This window comes from Silurus aristotelis, assembly GCF_946808225.1.
Source record: "Silurus aristotelis genome assembly, chromosome: 5".
In the NCBI taxonomy this organism is placed as follows: domain Eukaryota; kingdom Metazoa; phylum Chordata; class Actinopteri; order Siluriformes; family Siluridae; genus Silurus; species Silurus aristotelis.
In genome coordinates, this window is record NC_139578.1 from 7,864,355 (window position 1) to 7,875,281 (window position 10,927).

Here is a 10,927-nt window from a genome sequence, read left to right on the forward strand (position 1 = left end):
GTAGAAATCTATTGAAAAAGCTTTTACTGTTAATCAAGGCTATACTTGATACAATAGTAATAATGCTATTTATCAAGAAGATAGATCCATATCGTGTACATGTATATTTTGACAGTGAAAGGACTAAAGGGAGAGTCATTGCTTTTTCAGTTTTCATACACAATCGAATACTTTTTGACTCTCTTTTCCTTTAAGCCGAACCCAGAGAGCAGCTGTATGCAGCTGTGTGACAGTCTAGCCAAAACGCCCATCACAGCTGGAATGTGTGTGTGTGTGTGTGTGTGTGTGTGTGTGTGTGTGTGTGTGTGTGTGTGTGTGTGTATTACAGGGCAGTTACAAGATTAGAAGCAATCTGCGAAACACACAGTTCAGTCGTTCTGCACAACATGGATGCTATGCTAAAGGTTTTGGTGCTGGCAGCCCTGATTCTGCTGGTTTCTGCCCAAACATTTAATAATTACAATAGCTTGCCTGATGTATTAAAGAGACACATTGACAAAATGCTGATAAAGGCAAACCAAGACTTTGGAAGGGGTCATCATATTGTTTTTGATTCCATCATAAGCAAACCGATGGTAAGTTATGTCAGGATTTTGTGAAGTTTCGTTATTTCTGACTTGCAGATGTATGTATAATTATATGTTGGTCATATTTGATTTGTGTTTATTTGGATTAGATTAGCTAAGGGGAACAACTCTTTGGATTGAGCTAGTTACTGTCAAAATGTCAAGATAAGTAACAGATCATGCTAACTCCTACCCACATGGGTGTTAGTACCCTGAATTGATTTGTTTTTCTAAAGCAAAACTGTCCACTGATCAAATGGCTGTCTGCTTAAAAAACAGTCATTTGCCAATAATTACACAATTTGATTTATTAAAGGTCAAATGATGCCATTGTTTTAACCGTTTCAAACATTACTTAATAATTATGTAATATAATAAAAGACACATTTGTTCTTTATCATCTAAATTATTCAATTTGAGACAGACATTTTCTCACCAGTCTCACTTTTTTCTCCTGCTTTGTTATGGACAACAACAAATGCATCATGTGTGACAGAGAAACCAGAAGCATTCTTTGTTCTGAATAGTCTCCCATGTTGGATAACTTAGTAATGACAAATGGAACAAAAATAAAAACGTCTGTAGGTTACGTATGTAACCCTAGTTCCCCGAGGGAACGAGAGGCTGCGTTGCAACGCTTTGGGAACGCTCCCGCGTTGTCCGCGCTCTAAACTACGTGTGAAATCTGGCCAATAGGCAAGTCATGACATCATCGGCGGGCGACGTCGCGACAACCATTAGCTAGAAAATGGCTGCGTGGTGGTAGCGACACTGGCTTTTGGGCAGAGAGAAGGTAAGCACCACCGGCATGCAGGGGGTGTGGCACTGGGACGCGGTGTCTCGTTCCCTCAGGGTACTAGAGTTACATACATAACCTAGAGACGTTTCCCATTCAGGAACTTCGAGCTGCGTCGCAAAGCTTTGGAAATTAGATGTCCGATCACGCCACACTGCGCGCAAGACAGAGGAGCCTGGAGTGGCTCTGAGTACTGCAGTGAGGCTAACTGCGGTACTAACGGGAGATAACTGTGCCCGCAACCTTGTCAAGTCCCACACTATGCCCAGGAAGGTGGTTCTAAGCCTTGAAGAAAGCACTTTTTTCCCGGCGTTTAGTCTTAGCCCCAGTTCCTTCATGCAGGAGAGAATGACATCTCGATGTAGGACTGCCCGGGGCTCTGACCGAGCCAATATCAACCAGTCGTTGATATAATTAAAAATGCGGATGCCCTGGAGCTGCAGTGGGGTCAGTGCTGCATCCACACAATTAGTGACAGTACGGGGTTAGAGGGCCAGGCCGATTGGGAGGACCCGGTATTGGTAAGCTTCGCCCCCAAAAGGAAACCTCAGAAACCTCCTGTGTGCGGGAAGGATGGCTATGTGGAAGTATGCGTCTTTCAGATTTATCGAGACAAACCAGTCCTTGGACCTGATCTGAGGCACAACCTCTTTGAGAGTGAGCATCCTGAACCTAAACCTCATGAGTGAGCGGTTTAAGGAGCGAAGATCTAGCATTGGACGCAACCCACCATCCCCCTTCGGAACAACAAAGTACGGGCTGTAGTAGCCTGACTCTCTGACTTAGGGGGGAATCACCTCGATGGCCTCTTTCCCCAGAAGAGTGCACACCTTGTGTTCCAGAACCTGAGCCTGCTCGGGACCACCACGGTGGGACACATCCCGTTGAACCGGGGAGGAGAGGACCCGAACTGAATCAAGTAGCCTCTCTCTATAGTACACAGGACCCACTGAGAGACCTCTGGCAGCCTCTCCCAGACCGTCAGAAAGTTCCCCAAGGGAACCAACCCCTCAGGGTTGGCCTCCGACCCACTCAGAGCGGCTGGAGCTCTGCAGCCATCGGAGCCTCCTGAGAGGCAGCGGGCCTTCCCTATCCGCAACGCAGGAGAGGAAGCAGCAGGGGCAGGGGAGGCTAGAGAGGACTCATCTGACTCCAGACTTTCTGCCAGATCGGCCTGCAAGCCCCACAACCGCAGTCTGCAAGAGTGGGACCGGAGCCACGAGGAAGCGCACTCTCCTCGAAAAGAGCTCTCCGGGAGCAAAGCGTGCGCATGGGCATGTGGCTACAATGCAAGGAATCGACTTCCTCAAGAGCCGATTGAGCATGCTCCGCTACTTTACTGTTAACCTTACTGTTTACTGTTAACTGATAACTTTACTGTCCCTTTGTCTCATCTAACTATGTCTTCTTTTGAATTCCATGCAGTTTCAGTTACCTCTCCAATCAACCTCATCATCATTGTCATCTATCGCTGTCCTGGTCCCCTTGGAGACTTCCTAGAAGAGATGGACACACTCCTCAGTACTTTCCCTTCTGACAACACCCCTCTGACAGTTCTTGGTGACTTTAACCTCCCATCCGTCAAACTTTAGTCATCTTGCCTCTTGACTTTTCTGAATACCTTCTTCTTGACATTTAACAGCTGCCCTTCAAGACACAAGAGAGGAAATGTCCTGGACCTGGTCTTCACCCACCCTACCCCAGCTACAGACATGACGGCCACTCTACTTCCAATCTCTGATCATCAACCGGGTTTCCTTTTCAATCTCTCTTCCTATTCTAATAAAAAACAATTTACATGTCTCTTATCCATCCTAACCTTTACTCCATCTCTCCCTCCTCTGTAGCTTCCTGTACTCTTTCATCTCTTTCGGACCCTGACTCGTTTTCTTCTCTACCCTTGGACGTTGCTACTGACTCCTTCCTCTCATCTCTTTCCTAAACCATTGACCTCCTTTGCCCCTTGACTACAAAACCCAGGAAGACTTCTTGTCCCACACCCTGGCTGTCAGAAGTTTTGCGTAGCAATTTCCGAGAACTCAGATCAGCAGAGAGGAAGTTGAAAAAATCACAACTTGATGTAGACCTCGCATCTTACCGCGCATTTTCTTTGGATGTGACTTCTGCTAAAACTGCCTTCTACAAGGAAAAGCTCAAGACTTTGGCACAAGATCCTCGTAAGCTCCACAAGATCTTCTCTTCACTACTCAACCCCCCTGCCACACCTGCTCCATCCTTCCTGACTGCTAATGACTTTGCCTCCTTTTATGATTAAAGAAATCTGCCAGACCTTTACTTCCTCCCCAACATTGAATACACAACACATTGTTGTATTGTATTGACAATCCTCTGTTGTCAAGCTCCACAACCTTAACAGAAGATGAGATACTGCAAGTCATCCAATCTTGCAATCCCACCACCTGTCTTCTGGATCCAATCCCTCCAACTATGCTTCAGATCATCACACAAGATCCTCTGCCCTTCATCTCCACAATCATGAATGGGTCCTTAACATCTGGCTATGTGCCAACTACCTTCAAGCAAGCAAGGGTCATTCCCATCTTGAAGAAACCGGCTCTGGACCCATCAGACATCAACAGCTATAGACCGGTATCACTTCTCTCGTTAATTTCTAAATCTCTGGAACGCATTGTTTTTACCCAACTGTCTGTCTATCTCTTACAGAACAACCTCCATGATTCGAACCAGTCTGGGTTCAAAGTGGCCCATTCCATAGAGACAGCCCTTTTAGCTGTTTCTGAGAAACTGCATGCTGCTTAATCAGCCATCTGTACTTATCTTCCTGAACCTTTCAGCAGCATTTGACACAGTCAACCACAAGGCTCCCTTGTCTACCCTCAAAAGCCTTGGTATCCGCAGAACAGCATGGGAATGGTTTGCTTCCTACCTGGAAGTTCACCCATACCACATAACATGGAGGGGATCCACATCTGCCCCATGCAGACTCACCACTGGTGTCCCACAAGGCTCTGTACTTGGTCCCACTCCATTGGTGAAGTCATATCCTCACATGGGTATTACCACTGCTATGCAGATGACAATCAACTAATCTTTTCAATTCAATTCAATTCATTTTTATTTGTATAGCGCTTTTAACAATGAACATTGTCTCAAAGCAGCTTTACACAGATAATGTGGTGATTAAACGTAAATATGTTCTTTGTAAGTATGTTTGTCCCTGATGAGCAACTGTGGCAAGGAAAAACTCCCCGAGATGGCATAAGGAAGAAACCTTGAGAGGAACCAGACTCAAGAGGGAACCCATTCTCATCTGGGTTGCACCAAATGTCCATTCGAAGCAGATATACAATGCTGCGGGGTACAGTGATGACGATCAGAAGTAAACTGCACTCCCGAGTCAGTACAGCAGACCGCCGACACCAACTACAGTCCAATCCATCCTCAAAGCACACTTTTCTTTCCCTCCATCAGATACCACAGCTTCCGCTCGGATCTCGGCATGCTTGATAGACATATCTTCATGGATGAGTGATCATCAACTAAAACTCAACCCCAGCAAAACAGAACTGCTGGTCATCCCAGGTGATTCATCCCCAGGTCAAGATCTCTGAATAACTCTTTATGACTCTCTGCTCTCCCCTACAGCTACTGCTCATAACCTTGGGGTAACTATGGACAATGAACTGTCCTTCTTCCCACGTCACTAATGTGGCTCATTCCTGTTGATTTCTTCTCTACAACATCCGAAGGATTCAACCATTTCTGTCCACATAGGCTGCCCAGGTGCTTGTTCAGTCTCTTGTTATTTCAAGACTCGACTACTGTAACTCTCTGCTGGCAGGTGTTCCCCTGAACGCTATTCATCCACTGCAAATGATCCAAAATGCAGCTGCACAACTTGTGTTCAGTCCGCCCAAGTTCTCCCACACCACCCCACTGCTGCACTCCCTTCACTGGCTTCCAGTAGCTGCACGTATCAGATTTAAAACACTGATGCTTGCCTACAAGGCCAAAACTGAACCAGCGGCATCTTACCTCAGAGACCTCATTACATCTCGCACTGCACCACGCTGTTTGAGATCCTCTAGCACTGGTACCATATTCTCTCAGAATAAGAGGTAAGTATACTTCAAGGCTCTTCTCTGTTCTGGCACCGAGGTAGTCCCTGGCTAACTTCAAGCGACGGTTGAAGACCTACCTCTTCCTGAAATACTTAAATTAGCACTTTCCAAGTTTGCTTTGTAGAACTCGAGTTATATATATATATATATATTAAGTTTTTAATCTTGTGTACCAGTGTAGATTTATTCATTGCTAGAGATTTAAAGCACTTTTGTTTGTCACTCTGGATGAGGGCATTTGCTAAATGGCGCAAATGTAAATGCAAACAACACACTGATCGTGCGTATCCTTCCCCGTAAGGAAACGGGGACACGGATGAACACAACAATGATATTTTTGATTGCCAGCCATCACTTGAACAGACTCACACAAAAAAACGCTTACCTGAACAAGCAGAAGCCAGTGTCGCTACCACTGCGCAGCCATTTTGTAGCTCCTGGTCGTCGCGACGTCGCCCGCCGATGACGTCACGACTTGCCTATTGGCCAGATTTCACACGTGGTTCAGAGCGCGGACAATGCGGGGCCATTCCTAAAAGCATTGCGATGCAGCTCGACGTTCCCGAATGGGGAACAATTATATATACTAAAATATGGAGGAAAAATAGGAAAATAAATATTTTAATTATTTGGCATGCCTACAAATGTACTTTTGTACAAGTCATTTTGCTGTTTGGTATGAGTATTTTAGTATTTGAGTTTTTAGTTCTTTATTTAATTCCAGAAATCGCAATTAATTGCTATCTTTATTCTACTAGAATCCCTATTTGTCATGCCCAGTCACTTATACGATTGATTACATTTGGAACAATGTGAAAAATACAAAGAAGCAAATTATTGAAACAATTATTATATCATAAGCATCTAAGAGAAATAAGATCCCATCACAGTATTAGGTACAAAAAAAAAAAAATCTAAATGTTAAATACTGCATTCAGTTTAATTGTAAGACATGTTGAAAATAAAAAAAAACATTTCACACACACATAAAAAGGCTTTTTGTAAGCCTTAAAAACAAATTTATTGAAATCAGAGCACTTTGTGACAGATTCCGTTTGTCTGTGTTTCTCTGTCAATTAAGGAAGATCATAAACACTCTATAAAATGTGTTAAATCAATTTTCTTAGCATTTAAGAACTTATACAAAATATACCACACCCTAGAAGCTGGAAGCTGAAATATGAATTTACTTTAAAGTGTGTATTAAATGTGCATTAGATGTATATGATAAACTTTTTGCAATTTAATATGCGATCGTTTGGCAACAGTGTGGCCTACAGCATATTATCACATATAATTGCCAGCATGGCCTGTTAAAACGATTTCAATCCTTTACTTCATGATTTTTAAAAGGAAACATACTAATATGGCTATGCAATGCACTTTTCCACAGACTAGGCAGAGCAACTTGTATGTAAATGTCCTTCTAAAAGTCACAACCTGCATTAAGACCTCCAAGAACGCATATGAGCACCGAGATGAATGTGATACACGGAAAGATAACACGGTCTGTATAACATAATTACTTATCTTCTCATTGACCTTATAAAGTCTGTACAGGTCTATAATGGTATAAAGGTCCCTATAAAGGTCTATAATGTTTCGGATTAATTTTTTAAGCAGAGTTAGACTTTTTTTTATATTCATATCAACATACTGTTTAATCATGGAAATATTAAAATCGCAAAAGCTTTCCTAAACATAATCTATTCCAATTTGCTTTACACAGCCCCTGATTGACTGCCTTGTGTGTAAAACATATAATGAAAAAGAACTGGTTGACTGTGGCAGGAAGATTAACGTTTCTAAAGTAAGTATACTGTAGCAGATATAGAAATACAGACCACAGCCAAACTAAATACATTGTCTTTATGTGGTGTTGGAGTTACTCCTGACTACTAAAAACTAACTGCTTCTTTTCAGGGAAAACGCAGTGAAATCCGAAATAGCTGTAGGCCATATCGCACCGGAGCATCAAACCTCATGGCACATGATGTTAATTAAGGACAGGGGGGGACAGGAGTGTGTCCTGGTTTGATGTTTATACTAAATAATTTTATGATCTTACTCTGAAATTGTTTTGTAGTTAGCTAAAGCCATTCACATAGAACTGAATTTATTTTTAATTGTGTACGTGAAGCGTTTTAAAATCTTTTTACAGCTAAAAAGGACTTTTCAACAGTCTAATTATGAATTGAATTTGTATATTTCATAATTCATGTATGTAGTATGTTTATGCATGTAGTATATTCATGTCATGCATGACAGTATGTAACTCATTTTGTGTATATGACTAATAAAAAGTATAATCAGAATTTTACATTGATAATGTGCTTGTTTGTTTTGCTACAACACATACTGTAAATATTCAACAACTTGAACAATGCTTTATTTACTTCATGAGGAAAACACACTTATCTGCAAGGTTCTAAACAGAATTTATAGGCAGACCAAGTTTAATACCATACTTGTTAAAACAGGCCTTTATCCAACATGATTTCTGCAGAAATGCAGTCAAATCTATTTTTCCAAAAAGTGAATATAAAGGTATATTATAGTCAGAAATATCTATCTTCAGCCAAACCAGACTTTTGGGGGGATACTTTTTCAAATTAATAAATGGTGACAATAGTATAATGAATGTAAAACCTAAAAATGTGATCTTGGTCATTAATCTTAATAAATTCAACAATATAAATACATTCAATTATTACAATTTACAAATTGTTTTTTTTACCTCAGATAAATTCCAGAAAAAAAACTTTGATCCATTTGTTTTGATTAAAGTATACAGCAGCTAATGACTGATTAAGGTACTAATTTGGACCAACAAATATATTTTAAATGTAAATTCAAATTGTCTTTTTTATGTCTGGTGCAAAAGGGGGAGGTGGTTAATATGTTGAATTTCTGATTGGAAGGTCATTATTTCAAATTCAAACACTACCTAGCTGCCATCGCTGGGCCCATGAGAAAGGCCCTTCACCCTTAATTGCTCAATTGTAGAAGTGAAATAATTAGAAATCACATCTACCAAATAAAATGTATTTGGAGTTGAGCTATTGAAATATATACAACCCTGTTTTTTTTATTACACTACACAATTAGGGTTTACTTTCTGTTGACTCTGATTTCATTATTTCATTTGATAAGTTTTCAGAGATCGATTTCCACTTACACTACATATCTATAGCTGCTTATTTAAGTCTTAGCAGGACTACCGTAATTTCCGGACTTTAAGGGCACCCAAATATAAGAATTTGACAAAGAATTTGACAAAGATTTTTATTTTGAACATAAATAAGCCGCAGGTGTCTACACTGAAACTAATGAACTTTACACAGGCTTTAATGAAAGACAGTGTCTGTACACGGCTTGTATCTAAACAGTAGCCTACCAAGAAAGTCATTGTTCACCGTCTTCCTCCTTCCTTTCACAACTATTTCTCTCGGGAGTTTTTCTTTTGACATTGTCGTGAGTTTAAAAATCACCATCGGTGAAGTTTTTCTCCCGATGCCGTGCAGCTCAGAACACAGATGAAGTGCGTTTTTTTCATGCCCGGTTGTTTTCAGTGTGACGAATGATTCGCATTTCCTGTTGACAGTCCGAGTGAGCGGCAGGTCAAACGTCAGAGGAGCATCATCCATATTTATGATGTGGTGCGGCCCGATTTAGTAGGAGCGCATCTGATTTAATATAAAGAGTTTCATTGGTTCACCTGAACCCGTTCGGCAATTTCATTGGTCTAATGTTATGGGGCTCAGTTTTTTGGCTTGCAGTTTGTGAAACCGGGAAAAACCCAGGAAAAATTCATAAATTAGCCACTTCATTGTTTAAACTGCGGGGGTTCAAAGCCTGGGGGAAAGTCGCGGCTTATAGTCCAGAAAATACGGTAATTGTTGTGCCAGTGTGGATAATACAAAGCTAATCCATTTATTAATTTGGAAATGAAGACTCCTACATCCTACATGTTTACTGTTTATTTTTAAAAAACAAAACTCAAAAACATTTTGTATTCCTCTACACATATCTGCCTTAATGATATTTTTTGCTTAAAAAAAAGGTTTATTAGATTATTTATTTAGTTTTTTTATATTTCTACAAACAATAATTATCAGAAAAATCTAATGTTTCCTTCAGATTCAATTTAAGCAAATTGATATGCTTATGCACATATTAACAAACCAGTCTATTTTTTATCTATTAATAATGGACTTGCATGACTTTTAAGGTGATTTTAGGTTTTGTTTGTAATTGTGTCAAAGTACAAGAAGTTGCCCTCAAACCACCTTTCATAGAAATGCAGTTATTTGCACTAAAATACCTCAAATAAAAGTTAAAGTGTAACTGCTGTCTTCCAATATGTGGAATTGTATTGTGGGTATCTAAGAGTATTGTTATATTAAACAAGGGATTATTTAAAACCCCTGAAATGTCATGACTTCCTAAATGAACTGAGCTATAATTTATGTCAGAGTTGGTTGGCAGGTTCTTGTTCCAAGCACAAGATGTGTTGGGTTTCAAATGCAGTCATGATGATTTTCACCAGATGACCAAAGTCAAATGGAAATTAGATTAAAGGATCACAGAGAAGTCTATCTGAAAGATCTAATGATACCCAATGAAATATCTAACTATCCTCTAAACACCTTTACAGCACATGATTGGTGAATTGCAGCTCTACGGGCATTCCTAATAAAAGTGGATGGTGGGTGTGTATTTGAAAAAATCTGTTAATTATAAGGAATTGTTGTAAATAATTAAATAATAGTAATAAAAGTATTGACAGGTATTTAAGTAGTGGGGAAATGTGTAAGTTCGGCTGCCATTGTCAGACAGACAGACAGACAGACAGACAGACAGACAGACAGACATGTTAGTTAATTAGTTACTTACTTACTTACTTACTTAATTAATTACATACTTACTTGCTAACTTTATGTAGGTATGTATGTATTTATTATTTAGTTAGTTATGTATTTATTTTGTTTGTATTTATGTATTTATTTATTTAGTTCATTGTGTATGTATTTGTTTATTTAGTTAGTTCGTTAGTTAGTTATGTATTAGTTTATTCATTCATTCATTCATTTATTCATTTAGGCTTTGATTTATTTATTTAGTAAGTTATGTATTTATTTACGTATTTATTTATTTATGTATTATTTAGTTCGTTGTGTATGTATTTGTTTAGTTAGTTATGTATTTGTTTATTCATTCATTCAGGCTTTGATTCATTTATTTAGTAAGTTATGTATTTATTTACGTATTTATGTATATACTTATGCATTTATTTTTGCTTTTCATTAATTAATTTAGTTAGTGAGTTATGTATTTTTTATGTATTCGTTTTTTTTCATAATTCTTATTTATATTTTGTTCTGTCTGTCTGTCTGTCTGTCTGTGTGTTTGTTTGTTTGTCTGTATATTTGTTTGTTGCGTTATGGCATGTCCTCCACTGT

At 39.5% G+C, this 10,927-nt stretch overlaps 1 long non-coding RNA gene across 1 annotated transcript; it reads left to right on the forward strand.

The window, feature by feature from the left end:
- The first annotated feature begins 325 nt into the window (after positions 1 to 325).
- Positions 326 to 7,456, forward strand: LOC310726386. Its single transcript, XR_014533709.1, has 4 exons — positions 326 to 575; positions 6,859 to 6,972; positions 7,195 to 7,275; positions 7,389 to 7,456. It is a non-coding gene; the product is annotated as an uncharacterized lncRNA (long non-coding RNA).
- The last annotated feature ends 3,471 nt before the right edge of the window (positions 7,457 to 10,927 follow it).